This window comes from Convolutriloba macropyga, chromosome 6, assembly GCF_964194025.1.
Source record: "Convolutriloba macropyga chromosome 6, txConMacr16.3, whole genome shotgun sequence".
NCBI lineage: Eukaryota > Metazoa > Xenacoelomorpha > Acoela > Convolutidae > Convolutriloba > Convolutriloba macropyga.
In genome coordinates, this window is record NC_134473.1 from 59,968,087 (window position 1) to 59,988,624 (window position 20,538).

Below are 20,538 nucleotides of genomic sequence, written 5' to 3' on the forward strand. Positions count from 1 at the left end.
GCTTAAAACTGCAACCGAGATTAAATGTTAAATCAGTAGAAAGAAGAAGCGGTCTTTCTTTGCTGACACTAAGCTGGAAGTTGAACAAATTAAGAAAAAAATAGAGGAAAATTTAATTAAGCCATTATTTATTGAAAAGTCAATTTTTTTAAAAAAAAGAAACGACCATAAACTTTCAATTAAAAAACTAAATGCATTAGCTTGGAGCTGCTCAGCAAGCGAATTGGTTGGACCTATCACTCCTGAGCTTTGATTTGATATGTTCTGTTCTTTATTATTAAAAAAAAGTCTTTTTTTAAAAAAAAAAGACCGACTGATTACAACCCGATTTTTTTTTGGATTGTAACAGTCCAAGAATGGCTCAAAACTAGCCCTGCTAATACTTATTGTCCGTTAGGAACAATTGAATTTTCGAATGTTGTAGATATAGATAATTTGTTAGTTGAAAGCTCAAAATAAATTCTGCATTTTTGATAATCAACTAGTAAAGTTAGCAAAAAACGGCAGATTTTTAACTACAGTGCACTCTCAGCGGACTCTGAAGTAGAAATAGCCCACCTCTGAGTTTACAAAGATTGTATGAGTGTTGGTTTGGGGTGTACTGTCGGCAAATTTAATCAAAGTGGACTAAAGTAGCTTATTTCGTGCTGTTTTTGATGAAAAAGGCTAAATTTTGAAAAGTTTATTCAGATTTTTTGACCAAAAAAATTAAATCAAAACAATCAACAATGCTTGTTCGTCTTCAAAAATAAAATCAACGACACTATTCTTAAAAATTTTAACAAATTTTAGCAAAATTGACGAAAAATTAGGCAAAAATTCCGGAAAATGTGAATAAAAACAACGTGAATTCACTCTTCTTTTCTCAAAAGTTTAAACCTCGATAACTCCCTGTAGAAAACGAAAATTAAAAAAATCTTTTTAATTCCATATTCTACGCTGGACGAGCTTTCTAATGATACCAGTCTCAACTCTCTACGATGAATATATCGAGCGGCGAAAATTCACGGAACAAAAAAAAACCCATTTGAGTATATAGTTCCCCCCCCCCTCAAGAGGGTCGGAACAACAACGGACTCTCAGATGCACAAATGACCTATTTGTACAACTCTCTGACGCAAAAAGCAGAGATCTGCATCAGGGGCTACTCCTACAGTGGTGAAGCTTACCGGGAGACAATGGATGAATAAAGAAACAGGTTCAGGAAGACTCAACACACTTTTTCATGGTATCTTGACCAACTGGAGAAGTGGCCTCTAGTCTTCGAAACGAAGAACTAACTAGCTTTGCCAATTTTCCTCAGGAAACTGGTTCACACTTTTCCTGTGCATATTTTTTAGACCAGTCTAATGTCGTCAGCAGCTCTGAGATTGATACGTGATACTATTAATTCAACCTTGATATTCAAATGTAATCAACACGCAAGGAACCGTTTTCAAGTACAACCACCCTTATCAACTTTGCTGAAAGGATTGATGGATATGCTGAAGCAAGCGAGGAAGATTCAACTCTAGTTCCGATTAACAAAGCGGGGATTCCTGTCAACGAGAACAATAAAAACATTTGCAATATTATGAGAAAGGGTGCTGCCTTTCAATGACCAGATGGCTTGTCAACCAATGGAATGGTTTTCATCACTCAAATCTAGAACATGTAGTCTATTACCATCGGCCCTGGAACTAGTCTCATAGATCACAAAACAACCATCAAAGAGAAAACAATTCAAAGCAATCAAATAACAATTGGAACGATGAGAACCAAAACCAAAGACAACAGAAAACCAGCTACAACAAAAAATGTGAAAACTGAAACTGGGTGGGAACAATAATAATTCAGTCAGACGAAATTGGACAGAGGAAAAACCTGATTCAACCGATCAACGCTCAACAAAACTACAATTGCATTAACAAACAAAAATCAAGTTGACTTATGCCTAAAAAAATTGCCGGCAATACCAATGAAACTCTCCAAAACTGTCTCGGCACCGGGACATACTCTTTTTTAGATAGTGGAAAGTACAACACAAAATCAACCAAAAAACTGCTGATGCAATGCAAATAAAGAAACCGAAAGAAACAACACTCTTCATGACGAATATTCAGATAAGACAGCAGATGTCATGATTGACAGCAGATGATGCCTTTTTCTGGCAACTTCACGGTTGTTTCAATTTCTGCCTCTAAACTTTCTATAAAGGATTTCCGAGCGCCAATAGTCCCATTCAATTTGAATGACGCTGATATTGTCCTCATGCTGAGTGACGTTTGCTAAGACAACTCTCGCATGAAAGAAATAAAGTTCCCAGCAATTAGAGTAGGCAGAATTGGATTCTTGGTCGGCGTTGAAACATTCACTGCCACAGTTTCGCGGCAGCGCTCAACAAGTGCACTTCGGACTTCTATGGAATGTCGACATTACCTAGGTGGACTCTGACAGAAGCACTATCATAAAAAAACACCTGCAGAAAAGAGAAAGCAAATCTTTTACAAACACAAACATCACTCTGTTCAAATACATCAAACATGAGACAAAAGAGCATGACGAGGACGTATGACAGCTCTTTTTGTAATTTTGAAGCAAAAAATTAGCGCCAGTGTGTATCCAAAGATCACACTCTCAAAGACCGGAAAAATTTCAAAATAAGGAACGCAATAACACATAATGGAGGGAAATATTGGAATGGTGTGTCATGAAGGAGGGACATCATTCTTCCAAATAACTACTTCATGGAAAAATTCCAATGAAACGCCCTGCACGAAAATGCTCGGGGACAATATATTGACAAGAGTTTTCGCCGGAACAATGAAGTCTGATCCTGAGAAGAACTTTATTGCTAAAGCAGCCCTTTACTCGTCATATCCAATCTGTTATCCTTCTCATCATCGGTAAATCAACAATCAGAGCAGAGGTTATTTGATAATTAGAAGAGTCAAATGAGAAAATTAAAAAAGCTCCCAAACTATGATACCTTGTTGATTGCTTCTGATTTCATCTGTAACATCCGTTTTATTCTTCTTCTCTTCATTTCACACAGTATTTGTTGCAGTTCCGCAGACATTAAAAAATGTCCTTGCGAGTAGGTTTTCGAAAAAACTGTATCTTTTTGAACGAATAAAACTTATCCTTGAAGCAACATATTTAACCACCAACCTGTGCAGTCTACGTTCTCCAGAAGTGCGCAAAAGAAAGCAAACAACAACACCCAGACATCTACATTTCAATCAAGCAGTATTTCTATATGATGGAATTCATGCAGCCGTAGCCCTTTGACCAAAACGCCTGCTAACCTGCAAAAGAAATCTAAATTTTTAATGTTCAAGGAAGTCAGATTCGAAGTCAGGAAAAAGTATGCTAGCACAAACAATTCTGGCGGCGGCAGCATCCTTGTTTGATTGAGCTTGTACAATCACACCCTACAAATATTGATTAGAAAACACTGGAACTGAGGTCAAGCAGTGGCTAAAGACTACTAACAAGAAATTTAACTTTGAATTCAAGAATTTTAAAGCCTGTTCACAATTCAAATTCCGAGTGCATGATCCCCAAAGAGATGGGGACTACCTTCATTGATGGGGACTACCTTCAAAACAGATGGGGCCGCCTTCATTGATGTATCAATGGCTGATATTGCTGCTATGTTAGGCATCAGACCATCCTAACTAGATGGCACCATAATTTCACGCTATGTCATCAGCAAAAGAAAGAAAATTTTTACTTATCAAAAAACTCATTATCCCAAAATATGAGCTGAAGCCACCGACAATTTGTTCAGAGCTAGCTAGGCTTTGTAAAGTTGAAAGGATAAAAGTTTTCAGTTCCAACCCTAGCTGAACTTCGGCTAAAACAACCATTCTTCCCGTGGACACTTCAGGAAATTTGGAAAGTTTCAGAAGGTAATCAATCACATGATCGTGCAGCTAAATGACACAACATCAACTATAAAATCCACTCATTGATGCTCAGCTATTTCCAAAGCGTTTCTTATTACTAAACAAGAAAAGTATTCAGAGCAGTGGACCTAATGAAGACGAAAACATTTTGACCACTGATCTTCCTCAAAGGTCTTCACCAAAGACTATAGAAGCTCAGGATAAAACTAATCAAGATATCTAAACAGGCCTTTCTCAAAAAAAGCATTTTCACCCCAGTTAAAACACAGTTCTCTAGAAAAAGAAGACAAGATCGCCATTCTCATTTTTCATAGATGGCGAAGGACTTCAAAGAGTTGGTGGCCAAATTAACAAACATTTTCTTTTTCTTCAAAACATCCTCTAAGCTTGCCTTGCAAATTCAAATTGCCATACTTTTCATCGCAAAAGCTCATCATGAATGTAGCATCAAAGAGTTAACAAATTGAATGCTCCCATCCCGCGAAAAATATTCAAAATGTGCACGCAGGCCCTAAAGAGTGTCAGAAAAAGCTGCTTCATTAGAAGAAGATGTCGAGAAATGAGAGACACTAATTTACAGACTTGTCTCTTTTACTGTTCTCAGATGTACCAAAGGAATAGGCCATAACAAATACAGAAGTGGACCTGATAAAATCTTTTGCATATTGTCAATAAAAGAAAACAGACTATGATGTATCATGCTTTTCAGTCCCAGATTTTCATCTCAGTGGATAACCAGAGCTGATTATGAGCGACAATGAAAAATCTTCAGACAAAATGACTGCGATTCCGGAATGACTTCCAACCAGACAATGATCAAATCAGACTGCAGTTGCTTCGGTAGAATATACAGTTGATCATCGATTCACCCCTGGTTCCAAACCTTGAAAGAGTTTGGGAAAGATTGATACAGAACGCAAAAAAGAGCCCCTTAATTGTTCTAGACGGGATTCGCGAGACAGAGTTAGTCATGAATTGAAGACCATTGCCATATTACATGCGTAGCATCTCGGGTGGAGAACCACTCAAGCAAAACCAGTTTTTTCGGCGGCCACAGTTTTGCTTGACACACTTATCCAAACCAAAGTGATAAGCGGATTGAAAGTTTTTAAAGGGATAGTGCCCATTTTGTCGCAATTGTAACTGAAGTCATTTCAGAAAATGTACAAAAGAACCAATTTTACTTTGCTGCCTCCCAATGAAAAAAAAAGGTGTCATGGATCAAGATGTTCCCTAATTTTCACCACTCCAAAAAGTTTTCAATTAGGCTTTGAACTTTTTTGTTATTTTCTCCTTAGTTTTTCTCCAATATCACTTTTATATCGCTCGTTTTAGTCAACTTCTCAAAACCATTTTCTGGGATTTTAGCATAGCTGATTCCATATGAAAAATAAAATAAATCATGATGTTGGTACTGCAAAAAATTATAAATCATAGGTAAAAAGTGGAAAAATCAAATACTAAATTTCACCGTTGCGAAAAACTGGTAATTGAGTTTTCTATGAAACATTAACATTTCAATGACATTTTGATGGAAGTTGGACGAAAAGAATTGAATTAAAAGTATAAAGTAGCCGACCTCTTAATCTGCAGTTGAAAAATTTTACAGATGTCAAATCAACATTATAGTTGCCATTTTATACAAAATCTTGCGTTTTTCCACCTTGGATCGTCATTTGTTCGGGGATTCTGAATTCAGACAAAATTTCGTGTTTTTCACAACTAGGCAGCACTCAAAGGATCTGTTAAACAAAAAATCAAGAACTCAGTTACAAAGTTAAAAAACTTGTGTACAATTTTACTAGTAACTAAAAAAAACCTTTGGAATTCATTAATTTTATATGGAAGATAAAAAAAACATGAGAATTTCAAGAAATTTTCCTCGACCACCTTCTACTGAAACAGTTTTTGATCTATTTGTTTTGCTATTTGTTTTTGTTGATTTTTTTAAAAATTAGAACACACTTTGTTTTTTTCAACAGAAAGGAAGGAACTTTTTTCAAAAGTTCCTGAAATATAAAAAATGAACAAGGAAAAAGATTTTAAGATTTTCATTTTCTCATCTTTAAGAAAAGTTTGAAATTAGTTTCTTCTTCATATCATTCCTCACATTCGTAGTTTTTAAGCTCTTGCATGAAGTTCATAAAGTCGGCATGCTTGGATGAAGACAGTTTGGCTGCGAAGTTTAACAATATCATGAGTAAAAAAGTAAGTTGAAAAAACATGTACTACAGATTCCAAAAAAATATAGATTTCACTTTTCCTCAAATTGTACACTTGTAATTTCTTTGTCATCATAGTTAAATTAAACTTGTATTGAACTTAAATAAACCAATTTCAAGCTATTTATACAAGAAAAAAAAGTTTTCTCTTTTTTAAAAATAAAAAAAGTTACCCTTTTTGTTTTAATTTGTGTTTCAATAGTTTCTTGTTGTTTAAAAATTAAAGGCATTGAACCTGGAGTTATAATTCTAATCTACCTATTTACTAAAAAAGAAAGACTATGTTTTTTATTGATCCTTATCTATTCATTCGTTTAATTTTTCCTAATTTATTTTTCACGGTGTTCCGCTTGTCAAATCTTTTAGAAATACACATATTTCTACGTGATCCAAAAACAATGACTTTTGATTTTTTTTTCTGTATGATAAGTGAAATAAAAATATTAAAAAAGGAAAAGATAATATGAAAAGAGTACTTGCAAACAGGTGCTTGTTGGTTTAAAGATTTCACTTTTGGTTTAAAGATTTCAAAAACTATATTGAAATTGACCCTCTTTACCAGCAGTACTCATGTCTCATATATACTTACTGGAAATATTGCAATTTTTAAGAAAAACTATAAAACTAGTTTCATTTCTGTCTCCTACAAATTTCCAACAGAAACACAAAATTGAAAATCAATTAAATCCTCGGAATGTGCAAAAGGAAGGCGGGAATCGAAAATTTGATGCGGCTATACGTCTTTTTGTAAACGTTCTTGTTATATACCAAAATTCTAAAATAAGGCACAATGTCATACCTAAATTGTCATGACCATGTTTGACAAGCTTAACTTTTTTCGTTTATAAAAATTTGTAAATTGAACATGTTTTGTGGATTGTTTGTTTTTATGAAATGTCAACTTTAATGAATATTAACTGCTATCTTTTTGCTAAAATTTTCTAAACTTTTCTAATTTTGACCAAATCAATGAAAATTTGAAAAAAATAGCAAAGTTTAGAAAAGAAAGTATAGCAAAAAAAAGCACGTAATATCCATTAAAGTAGCCATTAAAAAAACAAACTTTAATGCAAGCGCTATTTCACTATAAACCCATAAATTTTGATTTTATGTCCCCAAGTATTTGAAAAGATAGTCAACAAACATAGTACCGTGATCCAGAAAGTTTTGACCACGAATATTTTCTTAACCTTCAACTTTTCTGATTTAGTTGACTAATCGCAATCGCATTCTGTGTGTGTACTTGCGAGTGACATTTTGAGCTAATTGTAACTGGGGGAAAACGAGCGTGCAATTTTTTGCACTAGTTTTTTTTGCAAAATACACTAAAATTGTTTTTATTTGGAAATCAAATTGGCATGTCTATCTGAACTGAAATTTGTGGTGTTTCCTCAAACAATACATATTCTATTAGATACAGATAATATTCTCATGTATATAAGAATTTTAAAGATTAAGCATGAAACAATTCTGCAAAAATAGATTCTAATTTATCCTTTGTGGATAATACCTCATCACCTTATGCTTTTAATCTAGCCAGTTTGTTGATTTAAATTACCAAATTTGGTGGTTTTAATTACATTTTTGGGTAGAAATTACTGACTTCGTGTATTTAAATTAATCAGTTTGTAGATTTTTATTAAACACGATGTAGGCTGCTAATTATTTAAAATAGGTGGTTAATTGTTACCAAAGTTGTACGCTCTAATGTATTTCATAATCGCCAAATCCAATGCTTTACATGATCGCCCAAAAGAAGATCAATAGACGAAAATGACGCAACTGAAAACTGAGCGGATATAATTATTTTATAATAGTGGCGTGATAGTCGAGAGTTGCTTGTGATTGACACGCCAAATATCGACAGTTCGATCCCCTGCAACCGTGAAGCTACTTGTTCGAGGATAACTCTCAATGAACCATAGCTTTAGGTTTACCATAGTCTGACCACTCTTGGCTGCAATGATGGTACCACGTGAAAGTCTCAGACGCAAAAAAGCGCCCATAGTAACCAAAAATGAGTATTAATGCTCAGAAAATGAACAGTCTGAAATGTTGGGAATAATAGAAAAGGACAGCTGAGAACATGCAACTGTTTATGCACTGTAGACAAAAATCCTAATGCTGCTCGGCTGCGATTAGTCAGAAACAAAATTATTATTATATATTACTCTCACTAAAGTGGAGTTTTGAAAGAAAGAAGGATTTTTCTCAGTGTTTTGGCCGATCATGAAACGTTTTTATCTCATGTTTGTCAAAACATAGTTTGATTATGGAATTCCTACTAGTAATTATATGGAGTTAACGCTTTGCACGGAATTTCTAAAATCCTTCAAAAATTCTTGTCACAAGCAGATACTTGGGGAGGGCGGTAGTTAACCTAAAGTGCTTTTAGTTGAAATTCAAGATGTATGCATGGTCGTTTCCTGGAAAAACCAATATTGAGTTGCTCTAAAATTTCAGTTAATTGATTTCCGCAATACTTTTTACCGAGATTCCTACCCAAATTTTAAAAGCAGGCTTGAAGTTTGATACACACAACAGAGTATATGTAAAAAAAATACATGGAATATATATGTAATACATGGTTGCAATCTGAAAATGGATTTAACCTTCAAAAGAGAGAAGAGGCGTGAAGACAAACAAAGAGTAAACAGAGTAAACAAAGTTGACAAAAATAGACGTAACAGACAAGGAAGGCGAGTACAGATAAAATGCGTTCACATGCAAATTCCAAGTGAAAGAGGGGAAGTGGGATCAATTTTAGCCCAGCAAGGGAGTCAAAAGGGGAACGGAAATTAAATTTCAAGGCAATTCATCACACGCATTGTGGCGCTAACAGTAGCCATAAATTCTGATCAGAAAGACCGCCACTGATTTTTCGTTACACTTGAATAATTGATTGTCTCAATATTTAAATTTCAGTTACCTGGTAACCCTTCCACAATATACACCCCCCCCCCCTCTCCAAGCCCACAAAACCCTGCCCTTTCGTCCTGTTAATATGATTGAGGCCCTGTATGCGAATGTGTTTGTGTGCGTGTGTAATCGTAACTGAGTATGTTTGTGGTGGGTGGGGGGAGGGGGGGGGGGGGGTGGGTGGGAGTGGGAGGGGGAGGAGGGTCGGTTGGTTTGGAGCAACGGGAGACATCGGATGTTAGAGCTTAATTCTGGTAGTTATTGGTTGTGAAAGGCAGGGCAAAGCTTTGTGGCGGCAAATTGGGTAAACAGGTCGCGGGTTGGAAAATGAATTTATCCGCTTGAGTGATCAGATATTTGTGAGTTACAATATTACAAAACAGAGCTGATGAAAGTTAAAAAAAGCAAGACAACAGATTGGAGATGTAGAGAGAGTATGATTAATTAAAAACGTGGATGGCGAAATCTCATCATACGCTTTCAGAAATTTTGAGTGATGTGTTTAGTAATAAACCTTCTTTATTCGCTATCAGTATACTATAATAAATATATTATGTATGATATGCACATAGGATGGAAAACTATAACAGGGTCAAGGAGTCTGGGCGGGGAAAAAGTATGAAATGAGCAGAAATTTGAAGAAATCTTTGAGAAATTTTGAGTATGAAACTTGCGCAGAACTCTTGAGTTAGTTCTGCTCAAGATCTTTTAAGACGTTGTTTTAAAAATTTTTACAGACGTGGATTATTTAAGACCTTTTTAAGTGGATTAAGCAGAGTGGATAAAGCGGATTTTAGCGTATTAAGTGGATAAGAAACGTCTGAGCAATGAGCGAAAAAAGGTAAATGGGCCATATTAGCGGAATATTCGACGTAGGCAGTAGCGATGGATGCAAATAGAAGAAACCTATTTATAATGCCGGCTTTCAGAGGATCCTGAAAAACGTCTGAATGAGTCAATGGTCTTCTTTAGAACCGCAATTGGTTTTGAAGAATAATCATAGATAAGGTAAATTTTATTACCATTAAATGCGACAACCACAAAAAAATTGAAGCAGTTCTTTTTCTTGAACAAATGCACAAAATAAGCAAGCTCGGATAATAAACCGAACTTAAAAAAATTTCCAAGCAAGGAGTTTTTTAGGAATTTATATAGACTGTGCCTACGCAATCAAACCCCACTTCTGTTTCCCTGTAATTCAATTAAAACAGCTTTCTAAACACTCTAAACAATGCAAGGAGACTGTAGTCGTTTTAAAATTCATGGAAAACAATACAAGTGTTATGGAAAGAATCTGGAGTTGAACTTAATTTTGATATTGATTGTCTGGAAAGGTAGGTTCTTGTATATTTTGGCACTGTTTTTCCACGCCATTTAATAAAGAGAGTTGTTTCTACAATCATTTGATAAATATTGTTCCTGCTGTATTGCAGAGAAATAGAGAATTAGACAGAGTGAAATCATGTAATGTCAAAAAGAAGGTCTGAAGTAATCGAACCGGCATTGCTGGCTACATCCGGTACAGAATTTGCTCTCAAAGTTAAGCACGTTAATTCGGAAACGAAACCAGTGCATTTAAGATCTTAATATGTAGGTTGATACTCAGATAACTTCGGTACGCTGGACTCATGCCAACCCCGTCCCTCGATCCCACTCCACCCCCGGAATTGAATGATATATTAAACCTCAGTCCACAAAAATAACTTCAAAGTGAATTCCAAATTCTGAAACATTTCTCAATCTTTTTTCGGAATTCAGAAATAATTTCATCTATTTTTAATACAATAATTCAAGGCTGGTGCCAACGAGCACCTTAAAGAGCAACCACTGAATAATAGGCAAAATTTTTTTTTTCGCCCAGATACAAATGGCTTTCAATCAGAAGCTAGCGACAGTGCCATTCATAAATTAAAAACCCAATGTGTGGGTTCGTTAGCCCAAAAAGAAAGTCAGATAGTATCGATCCAACTGCAACTATGTTAACGTCGTAATTCATTGAATTATTCTGCGAGTTAAACAGCTGTTGAGTGATTCCATAAGCTGATTTAATTATCAAAAATAACCATAAAGACTATAACCAAGTGATTTGTCATTTCTTGTGATCAATGGAGGGGGTGCCAAGCTCTAAAAAAAACCGCCCTCCACGCCATCAATTTATGTCTGCTGAACGGTCTTCGTGAATTGCATACTTTGAACCTAAAATGACGTTAGGCCGCAATAGAACTAATGAGCGACTTAACGCCCTCCGAGCGTTAACCGTTTATCCCGATCTTGAGGACAAAAGTCGGATGGTCAGACAAAAAATATCAGACGAAAAGTCGGTAGCATAAAAAATGGCTTGAAAAACCAATAGGTCCAAACTATATTTGAGAGCAAATAAGAACCCTCCAAAGAACACTAAAAACATATACCGTAAAGCAAAACAAAAATGAGAACTATTACAAAATTTTTCGCTGCTGTGTATGCAAATGGTCATAAAAAATAGACTCAAAAAATGTTTTTTTTTGTTTTTTTTTAAAAAATGTAGAAACGATCATAAACTTTAATTATTAAACACTGAGCATTACAGTTTCAGTAGTTGCGTAGACATGATAGGCTACATTTTTTAATTTGACAAAAATTAGTAAGGAGTATCTGAAACATATCTGGAAAGTTCATCCACAATTTCATTATTCTTTTGAAAAGAAAATTTGAAATTAAATTATGAATGGAGTAGACTAGATCCCATACATTGGGATTTACGAAAACAAAATAGACTTTTTTATTTAAATTGCTTTCAATTGCTTCTTATACAATTTTGTTTTCAGTTTTTTCGAGCAAAAAATGAAAAATTTAAAGTTTTAAAATATCAATTTGCGTCGTGATAGTTTTGAGCAGTAAATTGGTGAAAATATTAAGGAAGATATCAACCATTGGCTATAAAGTTTCAAGTTTTTGCTCATAGCTGCACTACCGAAACAGTGACACCTAGTTATTTTGATATTCGATATCCCGAATATTGGTTTTGAAAAAAAAACAAACTATAAGCTGTTTTGTGACAAATTACAGAAGCTTTGAAGACTTTCACTACCGACATTTTTTCTATAAATACGAACGAGCGAGAAATTTTTGTCAACCTTGATCAAGTACTCCTATTTCTGGTAGCCTCTGTTTTTTAAATATTGTAGAAATGTATGTGCTGATCATGGATTTTTGGGCTTTAGCTAGTATATTTGCAGGTGTGTGTGCTTGCTCCGTCTTCAAAAATTGCCCTAACTAATCAATGGATTCGAGGAAAAACTAATATTCGAGGAAAAAATCTTTGAAGTCCGACCTTCGAGTTTTAAGATATTTGTAAAAGGATATACTGGTTGAAGATTTAACAGGATATTGCAAAAGATGAGGCACATTTACAACTCTTGTGGTTTCTTTTTCACTCTCAAACACTGCTACTTAAAAAACAAATATCCATTGATGCGACTATTTTTGAAAGTGAGCGAAATCTATAAAATATATTGACCACACAAATGCCATGCTTTTGCCGATAAAAGCTTTGTGTAAGCTTCGCTCACAAAAGTCAAACGTTACTTCGATACTGTGTTCCGTTAAAATCCACCTTAATAGATAATAGAAACCAACAAAAAACTCTCGGCACAATGACTCTCAACACAATGTGCAATACGCCTATGGTACCAAGAAAAGAAACAGTAAAAGAGCAATAGAGACTTTTCTATACTCAAACTAGAAGTCCAATATGACATTGACGTTCCAATTTGTGGATCTATTCTGTTTTGCCCCCCCCCCCAGCTTAGTGATCATAATTTTTTTATGACCCCCCGCCGCATGCTATTTTTTACATAGTAATGTGCTATATAGCAACCTATAGTTTGTTACTGGGCGTCATAAAAAACACTGCGGGGGGGGGGGGACAGAATAGATTCGGGAAATATTCAGAGCTTTCATAGTTTGATAGATTATATGAGTTTTTGGTTGCAGTTTTCCAAGCTATTGTGGTGGGTGGTGATGTCGTATCTCCAGTTTCTCTAGTTGGTAAGAGTTGTGCGTCGTTCCAGATAAACATCTGCTCACAAAGAAAGCGCTCAATAATCTAAACGCATCAATCTAACCAGTGTCAGTGCAAAATACCCAATGCCAAAATACCCAATGTGACAAAATGTCCAAAATATACCCAATACTTCATTCTAACGTTGAAACTATCAGAATAATTGTTTAGCATAATATTTAATTAGTGCATTTGGCCATGCTTCACGGTCCATGGCCATGCCTCAGCGGCCCGTGGGACTTGATATGAAACTATCACAGCCGAACATGGGATTAAACTATCAACTTAATTGCGAGAAAACATGCTTTTAAATTTGAGTGCTAATTTGTAATCGGATTAGTGAACGAAAAGATCAAAGGGAAGAAATTGGGTGTAATGGAATTGGGTATTTTGGCACATTGGTATTTTGGCATTGGGTATTTTGTCATGTAACCATCTAACCAATCAGTGATGATGGAGTAAATTTTGTTGCGGCTCTTTTTACAACCTGTTACTTATTGCCCGTTTTGAACTCTTCAAAATTGTTAGACACCGTTTTTGTAGCTAGGGCTCAACAATTTTTTTGGATAAGCCTTAGTTGCTTTAAGGCACACGAATATTCATTTCGATGTGAATCAGAACGAGGTGTCGTCTGCGTTGGTGTCGTGTGGTGCTCAACCAAAACGAATGAAATCGAAGAAACTCTATATAGCGATCTTTTCAATTGTACCACCCCCAGCCCCCTCCCCTCAGACGCACGTGTGATATTTCTACATAATGATTTACCATGTATACACGTGCGCTTTTTAACTGGGGGAGCATAACGTACTGGGGAGAGCATAACGTACTGCTGGCCACAAACGGAAAAGATCTACATATAGCAAACTGTGACTTCAAGCTGCAAAATTTGAGCCCACATAATTTAGAAAAAATTTCTTGAACTACTTCAGCAATTCAAGCTCTGCATCAGGCGCAGATGTCTTCAGCTTTGAAGTTTGCTAACCATAGGCGTCCTAGAATTGGATTGTATGCAACAGTAAGTGAACTACTTTTACGAGTTTAAATTGATTGGTGAACAAAAGGTGTAAAACATTTGAGAAACAATCAATTTTAGAGCTGGTGATAAACAACAAAAACATTTTCATTACTGCACTCGCTAACAAAAATTAATGTTCAGGTAACAAAAACGTAAATCAACCTGCTAGTTTTCGTAGAGAATTTGTACTAATATTCCAAATTCTATTTGAAAACATTATTTATTGGGAGTTTGCATAAATAAAACTGCAGCTACCTGTTATCCCGATCTTGAGGACAAAAGTCGGATGGTCAGTCAAAAAATATCAGACGAAAAGTCGGTAGCATAAAAAATGGCTTGAAAAACCAATAGGTCCAAACTATATTTGAGAGCAAATAAGAACCCTCCAAAGAACACTAAAAACATATACCGTAAAGCAAAACAAAAATGAGAACTATTACAAAATTTTTGGCTGCTGTGTATGCAAATGGTCATAAAAAATAGACTCAAAAAATGTTTTTTTTTGTTTTTTTTTTAAAAAAATGTAGAAACGATCATAAACTTTAATTATTAAACACTGAGCATTACAGTTTCAGTAGTTGCGTAGACATGATAGGCTACATTTTTTAATTTGACAAAAATTAGTAAGGAGTATCTGAAACATATCTGGAACGTTCATCCACAATTTCATTATTCTTTTGAAAAGAAAATTTGAAATTAAATTATGAATGGAGTAGACTAGATCCCATACATTGGGATTTACGAAAACAAAATAGACTTTTTTATTTAAAATGCTTTCAATTGCTTCTTATACAATTTTGTTTTCAGTTTTTTCGAGCAAAAAATGAAAAATTTAAAGTTTTAAAATATCAATTTGCGTCGTGATAGTTTTGAGCAGTAAATTGGTGAAAATATTAAGGAAGATATCAACCATTGGCTATAAAGTTTCAAGTTTTTGCTCATAGCTGCACTACCGAAACAGTGACACCTAGTTATTTTGATATTCGATATCCCGAATATTGGTTTTGAAAAAAAAACAAACTATAAGCTGTTTTGTGACAAATTACAGAAGCTTTGAAGACTTTCACTACCGACATTTTTTCTATAAATACGAACGAGCGAGAAATTTTTGTCAACCTTGATCAAGTACTCCTATTTCTGGTAGCCTCTGTTTTTTAAATATTGTAGAAATGTATGTGCTGATCATGGATTTTTGGGCTTTAGCTAGTATATTTGCAGGTGTGTGTGCTTGCTCCGTCTTCAAAAATTGCCCTAACTAATCAATGGATTCGAGGAAAAACTAATATTCGAGGAAAAAATCTTTGAAGTCCGACCTTCGAGTTTTAAGATATTTGTAAAAGGATATACTGGTTGAAGATTTAACAGGATATTGCAAAAGATGAGGCACATTTACAACTCTTGTGGTTTCTTTTTCACTCTCAAACACTGCTACTTAAAAAACAAATATCCATTGATGCGACTATTTTTGAAAATGAGCAAAATCTATAAAATATATTGACCACACAAATGCCATGCTTTTGCCGATAAAAGCTTTGTGTAAGCTTCGCTCACAAAGGTCAAACGTTACTTCGATACTGTGTTCCGTTAAAATCCACCTTAATAGATAATAGAAACCAACAAAAAACTCTCGGCACAATGACTCTCAACACAATGTGCAATACGCCTATGGTACCAAGAAAAGAAACAGTAAAAGAGCAATAGAGACTTTTCTATACTCAAACTAGAAGTCCAATATGACATTGACGTTCCAATTTGTGGATCTATTCTGTTTTGCCCCCCCCCCCCCCAGCTTAGTGATCATAATTTTTTTATGACCCCCCGCCGCATGCTATTTTTTACATAGTAATGTGCTATATAGCAACCTATATTTTGTTACTGGGGGTCATAAAAAACACTGCGGGGGGGGGACAGAATAGATTCGGGAAATATTCAGAGCTTTCATAGTTTGATAGATTATATGAGTTTTTGGTTGCAGTTTTCCAAGCTATTGTGGTGGGTGGTGATGTCGTATCTCCAGTTTCTCTAGTTGGTAAGAGTTGTGCGTCGTTCCAGATAAACATCTGCTCACAAAGAAAGCGCTCAATAATCTAAACGCATCAATCTAACCAGTGTCAGTGCAAAATACCCAATGCCAAAATACCCAATGTGACAAAATGTCCAAAATATACCCAATACTTCATTCTAACGTTGAAACTATCAGAACAATTGTTTAGCATAATATTTAATTAGTGCATTTGTCCATGCTTCACGGTCCATGGCCATGCCTCAGCGGCCCGTGGGACTTGATATGAAACTATCACAGCCGAACATGGGATTAAACCATCAACTTAATTGCGAGAAAACATGCTTTTAAATTTGAGTGCTAATTTGTAATCGGATTAGTGAACGAAAAGATCAAAGGGAAGAAATTGGGTGTAATGGAATTGGGTATTTTGGCACATTGGTATTTTGGCATTGGGTATTTTGTCATGTAACCATCTAACCAATCAGTGATGATGGAGTAAATTTTGTTGCGGCTCTTTTTACAACCTCTTACTTATTGCCCGTTTTGAACTCTTCAAAATTGTTAGACACCGTTTTTGTAGCTAGGGCTCAACAATTTTTTTGGATAAGCCTTAGTTGCTTTAAGGCACACGAATATTCATTTCGATGTGAATCAGAACGAGGTGTCGTCTGCGTTGGTGTCGTGTGGTGCTCAACCAAAACGAATGAAATCGAAGAAACTATATATAGCGATCTTTTCAATTGTACCACCCCCAGCCCCCCTCCCCTCAGACGCACGTGTGATATTTCTACATAATGATTTACCATGTATACACGTGCGCTTTTTAACTGGGGGAGCATAATGTACTGGGGAGAGCATAACGTACTGCTGGCCACAAACGGAAAAGATCTACATATAGCAAACTGTGACTTCAAGCTGCAAAATTTGAGCCCACATAATTTAGAAAAAATTTCTTGAACTACTTCAGCAATTCAAGCTCTGCATCAGGCGCAGATGTCTTCAGCTTTGAAGTTTGCTAACCATAGGCGTCCTAGAATTGGATTGTATGTAACAGTAAGTGAACTACTTTTACGAGTTTAAATTGATTGGTGAACAAAAGGTGTAAAACATTTGAGAAACAATCAATTTTAGAGCTGGTGATAAACAACAAAAACATTTTCATTACTGCACTCGCTAACAAAAATTAATGTTCAGGTAACAAAAACATAAATCAACCTGCTAGTTTTCGTAGAGAATTTGTACTAATATTCCAAATTCCATATGAAAACATTATTTATTGGGAATTTGCATAAATAAAACTGCAGCTACCTGTAATCATGAACAATTTGAGTCCTTGGGGAAATCTGTTCAATTTAATTATAACATCACAATTTTATTCACGCATTCTTTTCTTTATGAATAAATATAACATCACGCATTCTTTTCTTTATGAATAAATGAACAATCTTTTTGCCTTTTGTTAGCAATTGTGCTATAATTTTTTCATTTTTACAAAAGTACCAAAAATTAAAAATTTCTTAAGGAAGACAACTAAGTATGGCTTACGTTTAGTAAAGATAGCATCCATTTTAGTATCTAGTTGTTAACGGATTCATTAATATTGAGTATCAATAATATAATAACACGTTTATTTCATTTCACAACTTCATTTATGATCTGTTATTGGATGACATTACTGAATAGTTGAACTATTCCAACGTATTATTGTAGCTCTTTTGGTATCGTTTTATTACCGGACAAAAAATTACGTCCGTCAATAAATTGACATTTGCTTCAGTTTAAGAGGATTCATAGCAGTAAAAAGATAAATGTCCTGCCAATTATCAAAACTTTTCCAAATTTCTGGAAAAATTAAAACGATATATACTGAGAGGTCTGTTAAGATATTTTTGTTTAGATACATTGGTCCAAAAAAATTTTTAGCGGTTGCTTTTTTTCCACTAGAAAATGCGCATTTTCTCCCATCCCGTTTTTGTGATTCTTTGGGTTTTTTGCCAATGACATACGCGAATTGCAAATATCATAATCCTCCAAGAATAAGACTTTCAAGGCTGAGATTTTGCCATTATAAGCTTCAATTCTTTTTCAAGTTTTCAGGATTCCAATATTTCTTATCTGTTAACGTGTTGCTCCTTATTTTTAAAAATCAATTAGTCCTTACTATTAATGCAACTGACTATTTGAAGATGCTCACAATCAGTTAATTTCAAACAATTGCATCGGACCTATTTATTTCAGAAGTAACGAGCGATTTGTTATTAACAAAAACATGAATTTTTTTGGGTATTGAATCTCTTCGATTCAATTCAGTTTCAATTAAAAATGCTGATTGGGATTTTTGGATTATGCAAATTCTTTTACCTTAAATCAAAAATCAAATTCTTTTACCTGAAATCAAAAATTGTTTTCAAAATATATCCAAAAAAGAATGAAGGGAAGTTGAAAAATAATAGTTTGTTTTGACCAAAATCAAGCCGTGGAACGCGATAAAAAAACACTTAAAGAACATAAATTGCGTAGAAAATTTTAAATGTCTCAGCAAGAAATTTTTTGACTGGAAGCCCGACTTTAAGGTTTGAAAAAATAAACCCGAAAACTGGAGAAAACCCATAATCCTAATTTTATTTTAAACTACAAACTAAACTCACAAAAACAATTACATAGCTGGAGGTTTGCGAGAAAATAGTTGCTTTATCTTTATAGATTTGCAGTCTGAAAAATCATCAGAAACAACACCCAGAAGGAAAATACGTTTCTTTTAACTGATTGCTCATATGATATATTTTGATTTAGAATCTGTATATGTTTCGACTACAAAAGATAGCAGGACAAATTGTGGATTACAATACAACAAACTACATGCACTAACAACCGAATTATCCTCATTCACACAAATTACGTATAAAAATTAGGCATAGAACCTAATATAAGCTTGTAAGAAAAAAGAAAACGTTTTATAAAATGAAACTTGCTTTTTTCTGAAAAAAATAGTGTGTCAAAACTATCAAGACGAACCACAAAACGAAAAAATATCCGCACTACGGTTCCTTTAAAAAGCATTCATAAATGAACGGAAAGCAAATTCTTTTTAAGCCCATAGAAAGACAATTTAAGTTTACAAACAAATTAACAAAATTACATTAAAAAATTTAAAAGCAAAGGTAGCAAAAAATAAAAACATATTTTCATATTAGAGCCCACTATTATTGAGCTCAAATTACTGAAAGCCGAGAAATCATGTAATATTTTTCCATTTCACGCTGCAACGAAGTGGCACACGTTAAAACATCTGAAGGCAAGATTCAAAGTTTTCCAAAAAATTCAAAAACAAATTGTATCCAAGTCTCAGCTAACATTAGCTCCATACTGAATTTAAAAAAACCGAAAGAAGGCCAAGGAGACTGTCATCAGCAGGGTTAGGGAACAAAAGCCATCAAAGTGCTGAAAATGTCTATAAATTCTATTTTATGAAGAGAAAAAAGTCATAATCACCAAAGGATATCAACTGAATAGTTTATATAGGTTCAATAACTTTTCTATAAAAATGACTAAATGTATCTGTCCTTTTTGAGACTGAGTTCCACGAAAACAAACGGAATAACAATTACAGCAAAAAACCCAGTAAAATCTTATAAAAACATAGATTGTGCAGATCATAAAAAACTAGTGTCAACAGTAAACTAAAAGGAATCAATTAAACATACCCAGCAGATTACCGGAAAATAGCCGCCGTTGATTCCAATAAGCATGATTGGGATTGAAAGAATAGAAGATATTGAAAAAAAAAGATTTTTGTACAAAAACATTTTTTAAGTCCAATTTATTTTGATGGCATTTCGTAGTTGAACATAACGTACTTCTGTTTCATAGAGAGAGGCTACCGGGGCTACTATCAAAACCAATAAGCATTAGAGATGGTAACTAAGACTTATAGGAACGACGTTCAAATAGCGGGCATCTAAAATTGGGCTTTATGGGTTTATCCAGTTTCTACTTCTGACTTCAATTTTTTATACTGACTCTGTTCATTTTGAATTGCTTTGCTGAGCAACTGATGTTCAAAATCAATTTTAGCAGAATGAGAGAAGAGAGAAACTAGCCTAGAGAAGTCAAAAAGATTTCACGCAAAATGTTGAAAAAGCGGCAAAATGAGGTAAAGCGAAACATTTTTTTATTCGACGAAGTAAAAGAACATAGCAGGACAAGTCCTGAACTACAATCCAAGTAATTGAATGAAAGACAGACCTAATGAACCTGACCAGCAGATCAATTGAACAATCACAGCCACCGAGACAAAATCTCAAAAGTTGAGAAACTAAAAGAATCAAACAAACTAACCAAAAAAACAATCATTGCTAAAACCCTTGAAGATTTTTACTTGAAAACCATATATGACTGTTTTCAAAATACCCATTAACTCACGCAAAAACCTTGAAAGAGATGAA

At 34.6% G+C, this 20,538-nt stretch overlaps 1 protein-coding gene across 3 annotated transcripts in view; it reads right to left on the reverse strand.

Moving 5' to 3' along the window:
* Positions 1–8,959, reverse strand: part of LOC142341098 (LHFPL tetraspan subfamily member 2 protein-like) — a 56,069-nt gene extending 47,110 nt beyond the window's left edge. For all 3 annotated transcript variants that reach the window (XM_075391976.1, XM_075391969.1, XM_075391966.1), the window contains exon 1: positions 8,725–8,959. The gene's annotated coding sequence lies outside the window, so the exon portion shown is untranslated. The remainder of the gene's footprint in view (positions 1–8,724) is intronic.
* Positions 8,960–20,538: the final 11,579 nt, after the last annotated feature.